We start from the raw sequence: 15,907 nt of genomic DNA on the forward strand, positions 1-15,907 counted from the left end.
ATATATACAGCAAGTTATATATATGTTAGCATATATATATATATATATATATATCTATATATATATATATATATATATATATATATATATAAAATATATGTAGGTATATACGGACATAGTTATATTTATGTAAGCAGATATATATATATATATATATATATATATATATATATATATATATATATATATATATATATATATATATTGGTATATGTGGAAATTCATCTGTAGATAATGGGTAAATAACAAAAACATATATGTCCACATGCACCGTTAATAGGGTTGAGAGTCCCCAAACAATAGACATCTTGTGCGAATAGGTATAACCCCCCCCCCAGCCAAACATGTCCACCCTACAATACACAACTAAGTGTTGCAGATCCCATAACCAGGACCTGACATGACATGGGCATCCCTAGGATACATATACATAGACACATATATGCAGATACAGATATACATGTATATCTATATATATCTATATATATATATATATATATATATATATATATATATATATATATGTAACTACACATACACACGCAGAGATATCTATAGTAAGATACATATGTAGTAGGTGCACACAATATGGAACAGCCCCTATTCCTACAGTTACCACCTTACCAACTGGAGACTGTATCAACCACCCATACAAATGACAATCATTGCCTGCAACATATACCCAGAGAGAAATCAAAGGATATAACACCACACACAGGTTTGCATAAATGGGAAAGCTTTATTTGTGTACTATTACAGTTGTATATGCCATGTGGTATAGCTGTTTAGACACAGACATCCACATAAACTGAGTAATGCAACTGTGAAACAGTTATACTAATATAGTAGTCTGGAAAAGTTAACAAATGTGGTCCAGGCCAAGGTCATCAAGTAGTACAATAGTAAAGACAGACTGGGCCACAGGATTCCAAACAATCAACAGTAAGTAATGCAGATGTATAGTTCAGCAGCCTCTATCTACACCCTGTAGACAATCCCTAGGGGGTAAAGACCTCAGTTGACACAATTGGATGTAACTGTTACATAACAAGGCACAACTGACACCATCACAAGCACAATGAAACACTGAACAGTCTGTATGGCAGGTGGCATTAGGCCTGCATTTAACCAAGGTGGATTGTATGGTACTGTAGATCCATATACCTTAAGGCAGCTCACCCCTGATGGTCTTCAGGACTTTGGGCTTTCAGGATTCTGTAGCGCTCCCATATACATATATGTATGTATGTATATATATATATATATATATATATATATATATATATATATATATATATATAGATATACGTATATATATAAATAGATATATGTATATATAGCTATATATATATATATATATATATATATATATATATATATATATATATGTGCACATCCTATGTGTACAGATATGCCTAGTTATGTTGGTATATATGTAGATATCAGTAACTATATGTGCATACATATCTATTCTGATATACCTACTATTGTCAATATATATGTAGATATCCATACGTATATGTGCATATGTATCTCTATCTGTATATGTGTAGACATATATTGCTCAGTATATGTATATATCTGGGTGTTTATTTGTATAGCTATGTACATATACATATCCATCTGTGTATGTCGATATGTATATATGCACATCTATATAGATATTTGGATAATCATATGTACATATATCCTCACCATATGTCCTGAACATGGAGTGTAGCCCTACCTCAGACCCTATAGTCCCAACTTAGTAGTGCAAGGGGATGTCAGGTATATATAGCAGGTATATTTGTAGACTATTCCTACTGTAATAGGGAGTGTCTTCACAGACATGGTGTGTGTGGGAAGTCACATCTGCTTTTAACATGTGTGCCATTGGCTACTGACAGACATCCGAAGAACATCATAGTACAGTACCACGGCTAGCATGTAATGCTCCAGTGGGCTACAGCAGGGATAATGGCCAATAAATGTGGACAGTCTGACACACTCTGGACAGTCCAGAGGTATACACATAACCCATTAGTGCAAGACATGTGGACCAGTCCTGACAATGTGGATGTTAACAGCCATGTAGATGGGTATAACACGTAACTACTGGTATAAATGTGTCCCCATAGGTTATGCATTCACACATCCCTGCCTGTCCTGCCACATACTAACCAGTGGTACAGAGGTGCCATGGCCACATACTACCCACTAGATATTGACATACATCTGTACAGCATACCACTGCTCTGTCTGACATACATTACTGTTATGGTGGCCCAGCAGCAGTACATCTGGCAAGTATCTGGACGTTACATCTCACTGGGTAAGTACACTAAGCTGCTAAGCATGTAACAAAGCACTGTGCAGGCTACAGGCAGACCAGCTCAACACTGGCCTACATTTCCTATGGGGGAATGCAGATGTACCTGCATATATAGCAGGCTCTACAAGCATGCCACAGCACAGAGTAACATACACCTGTGTGAAAGTGCATAACCACAACCAATGCGAACACAGCCATAGCCACATATGGTATGCAAGTGCATTATTACAGTATATGGACTATCTGTTCAACACCAACCTCATATGTGCCACTCACACACTAACCCTACATAGACTGGGCCGCTACAAAGTGTGCTCCGATGCCTGTCTGTGGTATGGGACATTTGCGTGTAAGGCCCAACAAACATGTCAGCCAATAGGGTAACATACAGTGGAGCAGCATATAACATCAGATAGAACCGGACCAAGAACAATGACATCTACCACAGTCTGTACACAGGCCAAGGTACATATTAACAATAAACACACTGACGACAATCACCATAAGTACACAGACCTCAGTACTGTACACACAACCACAGAATGTCCAGGTTATGTCATCAAATATAACCTCTACTATACATAACATGTGTAGCAGTCTGATATCTCAATGGTTTATTATCAGATATGATGTGACTAATTATAGTGTACAGCACATATGCACCCCTTACTGCATGACATATGTACAAAGGTTGACAGGGTTGTGGCTGGAGGCACATACACAGGGCCAATATTGACATGTTGCTGTGATAACCTCATACACTTACTGTTGTAACTGGATTTGTTGCAACATATGTCCTATGAGGGATATGAAGTCAGTAACTGTCATGGCTGTCACCATCTACAGATTGCAATTCTTACACTACCTTCTGCAGTTCACAGATAGGTGCTCTGTTGATAACACCTGAAACAAAAGGCACCACACACTGGCCAGTCTGCAGATGACCCTGCAGATGGGTGTTCCCCCATAAACATAGCACTGACATGGCAGGTATGAAAACATGTAGGACAGCCATATCCACACACCTGTTAAACCAACATTACTCCAAATGCAGTATAGCAGCACTTACAGTCTGTAGTCAGGTCAGGCACATCCCCCTCCTGTTTGATACCCTCTTTCCACAGTGTATGTTGTTAGAGGTAAATCCCCAATCCATCTGATATGCTGTTTGCCAAAAAACAGACCAAGTTCCTGCTCACCGTGAATGAAAGGCCAAACACTAACATGATGTTCCTAGATATTTGTGTGTGTTTCCATGCAACTGGCTATGGAAATGTTACCATAGCTGTTCCACATGCAATCAGCTAGAGGAGGACTGCAAGTCATGCAGAGGCTATCAGCTGATCCTGAACATCACTTAAAATACACATGCTGCTGCCTAAGCAATGCAGGTGTAAGTCTCCACATCCACCAGAAAGGGAGTGAGAGAGGCAGACAGAGGCACAGAAAAGTCAGGGTGGGGTTGGAGACTAAAACGTAAGCATGTTTGTGTTACACACCTACCAGCAGAGGGTATAAAACCCCTGATGACTAGGTAGTGCTATCACATGTCCATGCAGTTAGTGGATGCGCCACATAGGTTACATGTTGGGGAGCCCTCAGAATGTATATGTGATGGTGAGAGACATCTGAAACAGGGATATGGCAGCTATGTGGTAGGTGTAGTACACGTGCCTGTTCACATGAACAGGTGTCAGCGTCAACACAGCCACACTCTCATAGGGATGCACATCCATTGACACACTTGGTAGGGCCAGGAATACAATTCATCACTAGTGGGATTGCCACAACACAGTACTGTGTAGGTATCACATGCACCACAGGGGTCATAAGGAGGTTAAATGTGCAAAGGATATGTGGAAGTGTCTGACATCAGACAGCATGCTTCAGTATGCCAGTGGGGGTTGTAGTGATTGTGAATGTGGTCATACGCATCATACACCACACATACAGACATGGGTGCCAGTACTGATATGCATGGGTGTACTGCTTCACGGGTGTGTTGTGGTTGGTTGTGCCAGATGGCTATACAAGGCTATGTGATGGGTATACCTTGGCATCAGGCTACATGACAGTGGTCTGCAATGTGGCTCAGGGGTGTAGTGTCTGAAGTTGCCCACACAGGTGGGTACTGTATTCACCATCCAGTCACCTGGGTGACTATTGCATGTGGCCAATGCTGTGCATTGCTTGCCATGTATGTGTTTGTTAGTCCATGATATGGACAGTGTCTGGGATGTGCACACCTTCCACATGCATGTACAGTGACATGTGGAACTGTACCTGGTGTGTCTGGCCCATGTTGTGTACACAGAGTGTTATCATCAGATGTGCCAGTCCTGGACTCATGTGGAGGGAACTGTTAATGGACAGCAGGTTGACCCTGCACCTACATTGATGGCATGATACTAGTATTCCCTGGTGTCAGTGGCATCTGTCCATACAGGGCTTGTGTTTCAGGCATGGTATGTTCTTTGTGGGTCACATTTGATGGCACCACAGGTGTTGCAGGTGTCAAGTGGAGAACATGAGGGAGGTGCACTGTCAGCATGCACATGCCTATTGGACTGATGGACAGGGTGCCATGCCCTCTGTAGCCCACTGCAATCACACCATGATTACTGTCAGTGGCAATATGTAGGGTACTACCAACATAGCGGCTGTTGCCTAGCCAAGTGTGTGTGTGTGTGTGTGTGTGTGTGTGTGTGTGTGTGTGTGTGTGTGTGTGCGTGAGTGTGCGTGTGTGTGCGTGTGTGTGTGTGTATGAGACATGGGTTGAGAGTGTTCCCTGGGTAATAGAATGGTTGCTAACATTGTTCAGCTGGCATTGATGTCCCATTTAGGGGTTTGGATTTGCACCCCAGCCTCTTGGCTATTTCACATCTGTTATCCCTGTACGGTGGACACTGTGATATATACTTGACCCACCATATAAGAAATTTACAAAACCCACTCCACATTGAGTCCAGTTGGTACACACTCACAACCACACAGGATAAGAATGACAAATACAGACACACCTGTCATGTCTGGGATTAGAACTCCTACCTAACTAGTATATTACACTACAGCACACGCCATGGAGATTACTGGTGTACTCCTTCCCCAGAGGTGTATTTCACAGTAAATGACATCAGCAGGATTGCCAATGTAGGGCATTTGAAACATCCACAACTGCCATGTGTGGGAATAGAACCCCTACCAGAGTTCTATATCACACTACAGCATGATGCTGTTATAGGATGCACCCCAGAGATTACTGGAGTGCCCCTTCCCCAAAGGTGTATTTCACAGTGAATGACATCAGCAGGATTGCCAAAGTAGGGCATTTGAATTGTACTCAGTGTGACTAGCCTAAAATGCATTGCTCTCTCTACATACACACACACACACACACACACACACACACACACACACACACACACACACAATTGCCAAGTCAGGGATTAGAACTCCTACCTAACTATTTTATCACACTACATCTGTACGCAGTTATGGAACATGCTACCGAGATTACTGGGTTACAACCTTCCCAGAGGTGTATGTCTAGGTGGATGACATCAGCAGCCTTACCAAAGTAGAGCATTTGAATTGTAGGGAGTGTGACTACCCAAAAAGCATTGCTCTCTACACAGACACACACTTGTCAAGTCTGGGATTAGTACTCCTTCCTAACGATTTTATCACACTACAGCAGTATGCAGTTATGAGATGCGCTGCTGAGATTACTAGGCTACAACTTTCCTAGAGATGTCTTTCTAGGTGGATGACATCAGCAGCCTTACCAAAGTAGAGCATTTGAATTGTAGGAAGTGTGACTACTCTAAAAAGCATTGCTCTCTACACAGACAGACAGACACACACACACACACACACACACACACACACACACACACTTGCCGAGTCAGGGATTAGAACTCCTACCTATTTTATCACACTACAGCAGTACACAGTTATGGGACATGCTACTGAGATTACTGGGCTACAACCTTCCCAGAGATGTATTTCTAGGTGGATGACATCAGCAGCCTTACCAAAGGAGAGCATTTGAATTGTAGGGAGTGTAACTACCCTAAAAAGCATTGCGGTCTACACAGACAGACAGACACACACACACTTGCCAAGTCTGAGATTAGAACAACTACCTAACTATTTTATCACACTATAGTGGTACGCAGTTATGGGACATGCTACTGAGATTATTGGGCTACACCCTTCCCAGAAATGTATTTCTAGGTGGATGACATCAGCAGCCTTACCAAAGTAGAGCATTTGAATTGTAGGGAGTGTGACTATCCTAAAAAGCATTGCTCTCTACACAGACAAAGACAGACAGACACACACACACACTCACACAGTTGCCATGTCTGGGATTGGAACTCATACCTAATTTATCACACTACAGCAGTACGCAGTTATAGGATGCACCACAGAGATTACTGGGCTGCAACTCTCCCAAAGGTGTATTTCACAGTTGATGACCTCGGCAGGCTTGTCATAGTAAGGCTATGGGGAGGGCAGTGTGTGTGCATGGACCATAACCCATTCATCTAGAGGTTGACACACCACATGTGGGCACACACAGGGTCATATTTTACAGGTACATGTATACAACTGCTAGATGACTACTTCCTTGTACAGTCATGTTGCACAGCCAGCACTTGCACCACATAGTCTGTAATGCTGACAAATACCGGTGGCTAGTATCTACAGTGAGTGACATCTGAACCTCATGTGGTTGTGGCCCTTTGTCTGTGTGCTGGGTGGGACAGGCCTGGATGGCTCCTTGTCACAGTCATCCTCTTCCACACATTTATGTACATCTACCTTTGGCTTATTATAGTGTGTGGTCCCTTAGATATATGTCTGTATTCCTATCCAGTGTGTGTGCAAAGCATGAGTGGTGCATACTGAGGAGTGTCTGCACTATCATCTGCGACTGCCAGATATATCTGGTCCACTAGTGTTTGCAGACATGGCCTTCATTTGTTTAAGTGTGTGAGCATGCCCAGTATGACCTTTCAGTATGTTGTTGACTGACATTGCCTTCATTTCTCTAAGTGTATGAGCATGTCCAGTATGTCTGTCTGTACTGAATGTGTGGATCGAGTCAAGGTAGTTTGTACTGCATTGCAGACCTTTGTGGTGTACACCTACAGGTAGCATACTGTTTCTGCAGGGTATCCGTTGATCATTTGGCATTGACTGTTACTACATATCTATGTAAGATGGGGGGGCACACCTGACTATTTCTACATTTCTACACAGGATTGGGATGGGCACACATGACTGTTACTACATTTTTACGTAAGATGGGGTCACCTGACTATTTCTACATTTCTACACATGATTGTGGAGGGCACACCTGACTGCTACTAAATTTCTATGTAGGATGGGGGGGGGCACACTTGACTATTTTTACATGTCTACACAGGATGGGGGGGCACACCTGACTGTTATTACATTACTATATAGGATGGGGGGGGAACACCTGACACTTGTACACATTTGTTATGTACTGGTATCTCAGATACTCCATTTCATTCTGTATTCTAAGCTATCATGCTGACTAGAGGCATACCAGTATACTACAGATCTTAGCTTTGATTTACCTACATATTAGTTTCTGACTTCCTACCCTTCAGAACTAACGTCCCACTGCCTGACCTGCTGTAGTTTGTCTGTGTAGGCTGGGGGGGTAGGTTACCCATAGGCATCATTCAAAGCCCATAGCACAGCCTTTGTTTGTGTTTGTCTACACCTGTCCTGCTGGCTGTGACTGTTGTTGGGTACGTGAACCCCCCTGACTGGCATGTGTGAGTCACTTACCTTGTGGGTGTCCCAGTACTGAGGGTGGTGCTGCAAGGCTGCCTATGTCCGATGCACATAGTACACTCCCTATACATGGTTGAGCACAGGTAGTGTCATGTTTGGCATCCTTTTTACTGTATGTGAGAGTCAGAGTGAGGTGTTATTCCCTGGGTCCCTCCTGTGTCAGTGTATGTGCTATGCGTTGCCTCTTTGACAAGGCTAGAGCATACTGGGCACGCCTCCTTCTGCCTACTGGGGCAGGCTCAGGTTGTTCCTCCTCTGAGTCACTCTGTACCTGTGCAGGCCTTGGCAATAGTGGTGGGCTGTGTGGCCCTGCCCTGTGCTGTTCCTGCTGCAGCTGTTTCCGCAGGATCATTTTGTGTAGCATGGCACACATGATGACAATTTGGGTATATGTAGCTGGTGAGTACTGCAAGGCTCCACCTGATGTATCTAGGCACCAGAACCATGACTTGAATATCCCAAACACATGCTCTACTATAATTCTGGTTTGTGCGTGTGCCTCATTATGGAGTTCTTGTTTGGGTGTGTGTGCATTTCTGATGGGTGTCATCAGCCATGGCTCCAGTGCTTATCCAGCATCCCCCTCTAGGTGACTGTGAGGGATGTCCCCATTGGCAAATCTCTAGTACAGCTGCATCAGATGCCAGATGTGGGAATTGTGATAGCTTCCAGGACAGCCAGCACACACATTCATTATTATGCCCTGGGCATCGCACACAACCTGGCAGTTGATGGAGGGTAAGCTCTTGTGGTTGATGTAGACCCTACTCCACTCACCGGGTGATGCTTTGATGCATATGTGCATGCAGTCTATAGCACCTACTACCTCAGGGTATTCTGCTATTTGGTGGAACAGTTGCATATTGCTGGCCAATGCCTCATGGGTGTTGGGGAAATATACGTGCTCACCGACATGTGCTCACATTTCATCCAGGAATTGGTGGAGTATCCTGGATGCTGATGCCTGTGAGATCCCCATCATATCCCCAGTTGGCCTTTGGAAGGTACCTGTAGCTGGTATTCTTAGGTCTACACATACCTTGGTATCCACTGGCATGGGTTCCCCTCTGTTAGTTCTGTGTGTCAGGTGTGGCTGGCACAGCTCAACAATTTGCTGTAGGAGGTCCCTGTCCACCCTATAGCACTCCACTATCTCCAGTTCATGTAGCCCCTGGTAGGTTACCCTGGGTCTGTACACTCTTCTCCATCTCCTCACGGTTGGTTGGTCAACAGCATTCACATCCTTACCACCCTCAGCCTCTTCCACAAGTTGTTGTATGATAGTTATTGCTGCCCTTATCATTTTGTTTTTTTGATCGTTAAAGGTTCCCCGCTTGTTTACACTGGTGCTGTGCAATGTGGGAAAAAACAGGGGGGAAGGTATTTGCATAGTTTATAGTAGTGTTCTGGACTGGGCTGGTCTGCTGCCTGTGTAACTGGCTGATTCTTATACATTTCACCTGCCAGCTATGCTAGTTCTCCTAGATTACCTTTCTACTGCTGTTTTCCCTTCCTGTTTAAGCCCAGGGGTACGCCATGCGAACGCAGTGCTCAAATGTGCACAGAGCTGTATTTCCTGGTTTAACTTTTTTTTTAAACCTTTAAAACCTAGTGTGCGGCACACACACCCACTTAGGCAATGTAAAGAGTTCTAGGCAGAGACAGACACACCCCCTTGCTTAGCTGTGCTTAGCTAGGAGCAAACCTGAGCCACAGGGCTCCAATCCACTTACACTATGCCTGACACACCCATCATGATGTCAGCTAACTCCTAGGCTTGCACCAAGCTATTCCTACTCTTACACTGTTGGGACGTGACTAGCATGCTGGGGAAAACTGGGATTCACTATCATTCCCCTCATTTGCATAGGATTGCCTGCTAATGCATAGTTACATGTCTCACACTGAGCCTCCCCCCTTAGCAACCACTACTAACTGGCCATGTTGTCTTCTGCCTGCTATTGACTTTCACATCAGAATAGTGATTTTAGTTAGAATGCTTATTTTAGGTTTATTTTATTATACCCCCCCCCCCCCCGATCCCGTTTGCGGGCCGCTGCCCTACACTTAAACAGCCGAGATCAACTAAAAAAAATAAAAGTTGATTTTTTAATTTTTTATGCTGTTTGCAATGCCATTGGCCTTATACTTGGCCCTTGGCATGCTTCCCGACTGATATGCAGCCTTTATTTGGAGCTGTCACAGTTCCGTTTTGGATTTTGCAGAAATGTATTCAGTTACTAGCCAAGTACATTTCTACAGATTGCACTAGTCCTGCATGACCAGTTTCAGGCTTCCTGGATCACACATTCACCTCATTTGCATGGATTTCTCCTGAAAATGGGGTGATTTGCATTCAGGGCCTTAGTCTGTGCAGGGCTAGTGCAGGAGCACTAGTGCACGCCCCTGCAGGCTGTTCCTGGATCGCACGGCAGGCATATTGCCTGCTAGAGCTCCTGCACTAATCCTGCATGCCGTGCAAGGCATGCAGAATCCAGGGGATAGTGTTGCTTTGGAATAATACTTCTTATACATCATACTGGAAATCAATATATGAAACCTTACCTCTTAATAATAATAGGACATTGTTTGAACTATATACTCAAATACATACAAACATCTTTATATGGATTTTAAAAATATACATTCAAATTGAAAGGTCAAAACTTGTTTTCATGCCTCTTATAAACCAAATATTGCTGTTGTTTAACAAGCTTATGTTTTCTAATCAATTAATTAAGAATTTATTAATAATTATGTTTCGTATTGCTTACACAAATGAATGTTTGATATTTTTTTACTCAGAAAATGTTAGAATTTAAGAACGGTGACATATTATATTGGAATCAATTTCTGTCAGGTAATAAAATAAGTTCTGCAGACTATTTGATCAGCAGATAGAGTTTACAAATTTGCAATTGGCTGGACATCCAAAACTTGTAAGGATTTTACACATACTAAGCTCATACCCTCATTAGAGGCATTCAATAAGAGTAACTTAAAAATCTTGGATTGGATCTCAACAATTATTAATAGCTCTCCCAAGAATACTTCATACATATCTGTTATTTACAAAATTCTCAGAAATGATTTTAGCAAAACAGATGTTTCTTTTTGGAATTATTCAAGTGAAGTTAATAGACAACTATTCTCAGCAAAGATAAAAAAACTTTGTTTACTGTCGGTGAAGGAATCCACATCTTCCCTGTTCTGGCATGTATACGCATGGACATTTTTAAATAGATGTTTTTTTCACTCCACATAGACTAAAAATAACGTACAAGAAAGATGAAATGAAATGCTGGAGATGTGGACATCCTTATGCTCACTGTATACATATGTTTGTTAATTGCAAAATAATTTCCCCATTTTGTTTTGACTTTAAATATCTTTGTAAAGCTCTGTGGAATGACAACTGCATAATTTCTGACTCTCTTAACCTTTTCAATGTTCTTGTTCCTAAAGTCATTCCTAAAAAACAAACATTTTACTATGGTCTATTCTCTTTATAGCAAGGAAAATTGTTACTAAAATTGGAAATCCCAATCTACTCCTGTCTTTAAAGATGAGTTTATTTATCTTGTGAGATTGCTACTATAAAAGCAAGGACTAACAACACAACCCATCATTTAATTGCTTGGACAAAATTGTTTAATCTGTTAGAGAAATATTAAGTGTTCTCCTATGTATATTGCTTTTTTAGTTGTTATGGACATTGTATATAGTTTATTTGTTTTTTCTTGTTACTATCTGTTAAGTTATTGTGTTATAAAATGAATAAAAAACATTTTGGGAAAAAAAAGAAATAAATTATGTTAAAATAGGACAGGATAGCCAAAATTATGGGGAATGTAACACGTAATACCAGTTCAACAGGCAAAATTAGAGATACCATTTAACCCCTGCTGACGTTAATGATTACTTTTCAGACCAGTGGAGTAGCAGCGCCTGCTAAAAAAACAATAAGAGCGAATGTGATTGTACTAATACATTGCTAAGGTACAGAACAGTTGTTATTAGTCCAACAAAAAGTACATACCTTTGTCTGAACCCATGACTCTGTTATACTATATATTCCCAATTACAGGGTATTAGTAAGGCACACTAATAAAATACTCAAGAGACAGGTGACTGCCAAATACATTTCAGGGGAATAGACAACCTGATCTCAGGTAATCAAAATGCACCTAAGTTTGAACCTATTACTTTGTGCAAGAATATATTCACAAGGATAGCATGTTACTAAGGCATGCTAAAAGAATACTCAAGAAGCTGCCAAATATATTTCAGTGAAATAAACAACCTGATATCAAGCAAACAAAATGCACGTACTGTTTTCAAAATCATTACTTTTGACATTGATAATGGAAATTCATGGGCACAACTATAATGTCCAGGAATGTAAAATGCACAGGGAAACAACAACCAATGTATAAGTGCAGGATGTCAGTGAGTCATACAATCTGTCAGATGGACATGGCACACTAACACTGTGTTATGCTTACATAACATTACTACAATATAATAATTATAGTATTCCACAGGTGAAATCATCAAAGGTTCAAATCCCGCCCATCTAACTCATGTTTACATGAGCAGTACACCAGCTAATGTTGCCAGAGAAGAAGCTGTACAACTCTTGACAGAAATCACACATATGGAGGTTAGGTCATCAGCAGTTTGTATGTGAATGAATACTGCCATGGTTAAAAGTAAGAGCAACATACAGGGAGCATACAACATCACCTGTGAAAGTTTCTTATCAAAGTAGAATGTATCATAGCACATCTGTGAAGTAAGCCATGCTGTCTACCACCAATTATTTTATGCACTGTCTTTTTAATTTCTCCAAGTCTTTTGGGTTTCTAATACCATGACAGGAATGGACTCCATTCCTATGTCAAAGTACGATTAAAGTTCATGAAATGAGTATTGTTTCAATCTTTGATGTCAGCCAAAAGTACTCTTCAAAGCATGCACAATGTGCCCAGTAATGACTCCTTCTGGAAATTCTGGGCTTTTTGCATAATAGTAATAATACATAATTTCTTTATTATCCTCAATAGTCCACTTTATCGTCTTTATGGCTCTTCTTTTGCCTGTCAGTTTTTGTGATTTTTGTGGACTGCTACTTCCTTCTACAACAGGGGGGTCATCCTCCCCCTGGGCCTGGCCTGGCCCCATTGTAGGAATGTTTCCATATTTGGAGGATTCTACACTGTCATCTTTTCCAGTCCTGGCACCAGTGTGCCCACCAGGATTAGGCACTTTTTTATCCTGGGTCTTGTGCACCCAGCTTTCTTTTTTAGTTTTTAACCTACTTCTGTCAATGATATATGCTACATAAATACAGTCTATATATCAGTATCGCCTTGGTGAGATTTTGTAAAAACAGAATCCACCTTGTGAAGGTACTCACCAAGACTTGATGATGAATTCAATTTCACCACTGCCTTTGCTTGCTGACATTTCATCTCTCCATTCGGACATCAGACTTTTCATCTCTCCATTATACACTGCTACAAGGTATACCAGATGTGATTTGAAACTCTGCCTAATCACATCACAGTTACATGACATGTATTAGCTACTGATGATACCACAGAGCTGTTTCATAGGTTCATAGGTAGGTACTAGGCTATTGGCCCTAGGGCCTATATAAGCCTAGCCAAAAAGGTGCCCTGGCTTTTGCCACCCAAGAAAATTATTTTCCTATGCCCCAGTCGAGCAGAGTCACAGAAGTGATCCCTGGGGTGAATTTCCTATATCCCATTCAATCATCAAGATTTTTCTTGATGAGTGCTAATGAGGAGCTTTGTTTCATATAGATAGGTAGTTTGTTCCAGAGTATGGGACATCTCTGGGACAGGAATCTATCCTTCCAGCATGTTCTGTTTATCGTGGTGACAAGGTTTAGGTCCCTAGAGTATGTAGCTTGGAGGGATTGGAATTTCTTTAAGTGGAGCATGTCCAACAGCTCTGGGTTTGACATAGCTTTGTATGTTAAGCAGAGATCGCCTCTGAGTAGGCGATATGCAACGGAGTAAAGCTGGAGTTTTTTGAGATGGTCTGCGTAGAGCATCTGTTTGAGGCCAGTAATCCTCTTTGTGAGGTATTTCTGCGGCCTTTCCAGTTGTTGTAGATGTCTTGTGAGGTACATACCAAAAGGGGCATTGTACTCTATAATGGGTCTAATGAGTGACGAGTAGAGGGGAACAATGACCTCTTTTTTCCTGGATGAGAAATCTTTTGTGATGAGGTTTGCCATGTAGAAGAATTTCCTGACTACTGTGCTGATGTGATTATCAGAGGAGAGACTACTGTCCATCTGTGTCCCAAGGTGTCTTATCATACATTAAGTGTTAAGTAGACTACCACCTATGTGGTAGTTCATGGGTACAGAGTTTTTACCAAAGGGGATGACAGTGCACTTTTTGGCATTGAGTTTGAGGCCATGGCTTTGACACCAGGCATCTGTCTCAGTGAGGCCCTTTTGTAGGATGTCCACATCATTAGGAGTTTCATTATGGCTCCTAGTTTGCAGTCATCTGCGAATGTCATTAGCCAAAGACCTTCTGTGTTAGCCTGTACTTCAGAGAAGTAGATACCAAACAGGAGAGGACCCAGGACTGAACCCTGTGGTACTCCACTTGTCACTGGTCTGAAGTTGGATTTGGAGTCTGCTACTTTTACAGTGTGGGTTCTGTCAGTGAGCCAGTTGGCAACCCATCTTGTGACATAGGGATTTGTACCTAGTTTAGTGAGTTTATCCATAATTCCAGAGTGAGGGATGGTGTCGAAAGCCTTGGTGAGATCTAGATAGGCTGTGTGAATCACCTTATCCTCGTCTATGGCTTTGGTGACTGCTTCAAAGAAGTCTGTCAGTTTTAGGAGACATGATCTTCCTTTTACAAACCCAAACTATGTGGGGTCCAGTGTTTGGAGATTACTAATGTCATTGTTTATAAGTTCCATGATGATACATTCCATAGTCTTGCAGACCAGGCTAATGGGGTGGTAGTTCCTGGGGTCTGTGGTGGCTCCCCCTTTGTGGAGTGGGATAACCGTCGCTGTGTGTGATTCAGTGGGCACAAAGCCTGAGGTGAGGCTATGACTGAACATGGTACTTAGGTGGGGTACCAGTTCACTTTATAGTTCATGTAGAACGCAGCCTGGGATGTTGTTAGGTTCCATTGATGCTGTGTTCTTGGCTTTGGAGAATGTGGTTTTTACCTGTGCAGCCGTGATTACAGGAACTTTACATTCTTCTGGTATAGAGATGGGCCCTTTAGGGGGTGAGAGGGGAGTGAATTTAGCACTGAACCTATCTGCCAGGATGTTGGCAATATCAGTTGGTTCTGTATATTTAGTGCCATTGTGCTGTAACCCAGAGCAGATCTGAGTGTTGCCATTGAGATTCTTGACATATCTATAGAATGCTTTGTGGCTGTCTTTTGAATCAGTGGTGATTTGGTTTTCATAACTAGCTTTGGGGGATTTTATGAGGGATCTCAGCTTCTTTCTGAGGCTGACCAGGGAGTTCCTCCAATCATGGGATTTTACTCTTTTTTGCAACAGTTTCTTTCTTCTGTTGTAGAGTTTGTTTATAGCACGGGACCACCATATTAGCTTCCTTTTTTTGGAGGATAGCATCTTGGTTCTGTTAGGGATAGCATGATCCATGCACTTGTGTAAGTGCTTATAAAGTGCCTTTGTGTAGGCTTCAACAGTCGCACCTTTATTGTCCGTCTGCATGGG

The sequence above is a fragment of the Protopterus annectens genome, chromosome 7.part1 (genome assembly GCF_019279795.1).
Source record: "Protopterus annectens isolate FY-2018-M chromosome 7.part1, PAN1.0, whole genome shotgun sequence".
NCBI lineage: Eukaryota > Metazoa > Chordata > Ceratodontiformes > Protopteridae > Protopterus > Protopterus annectens.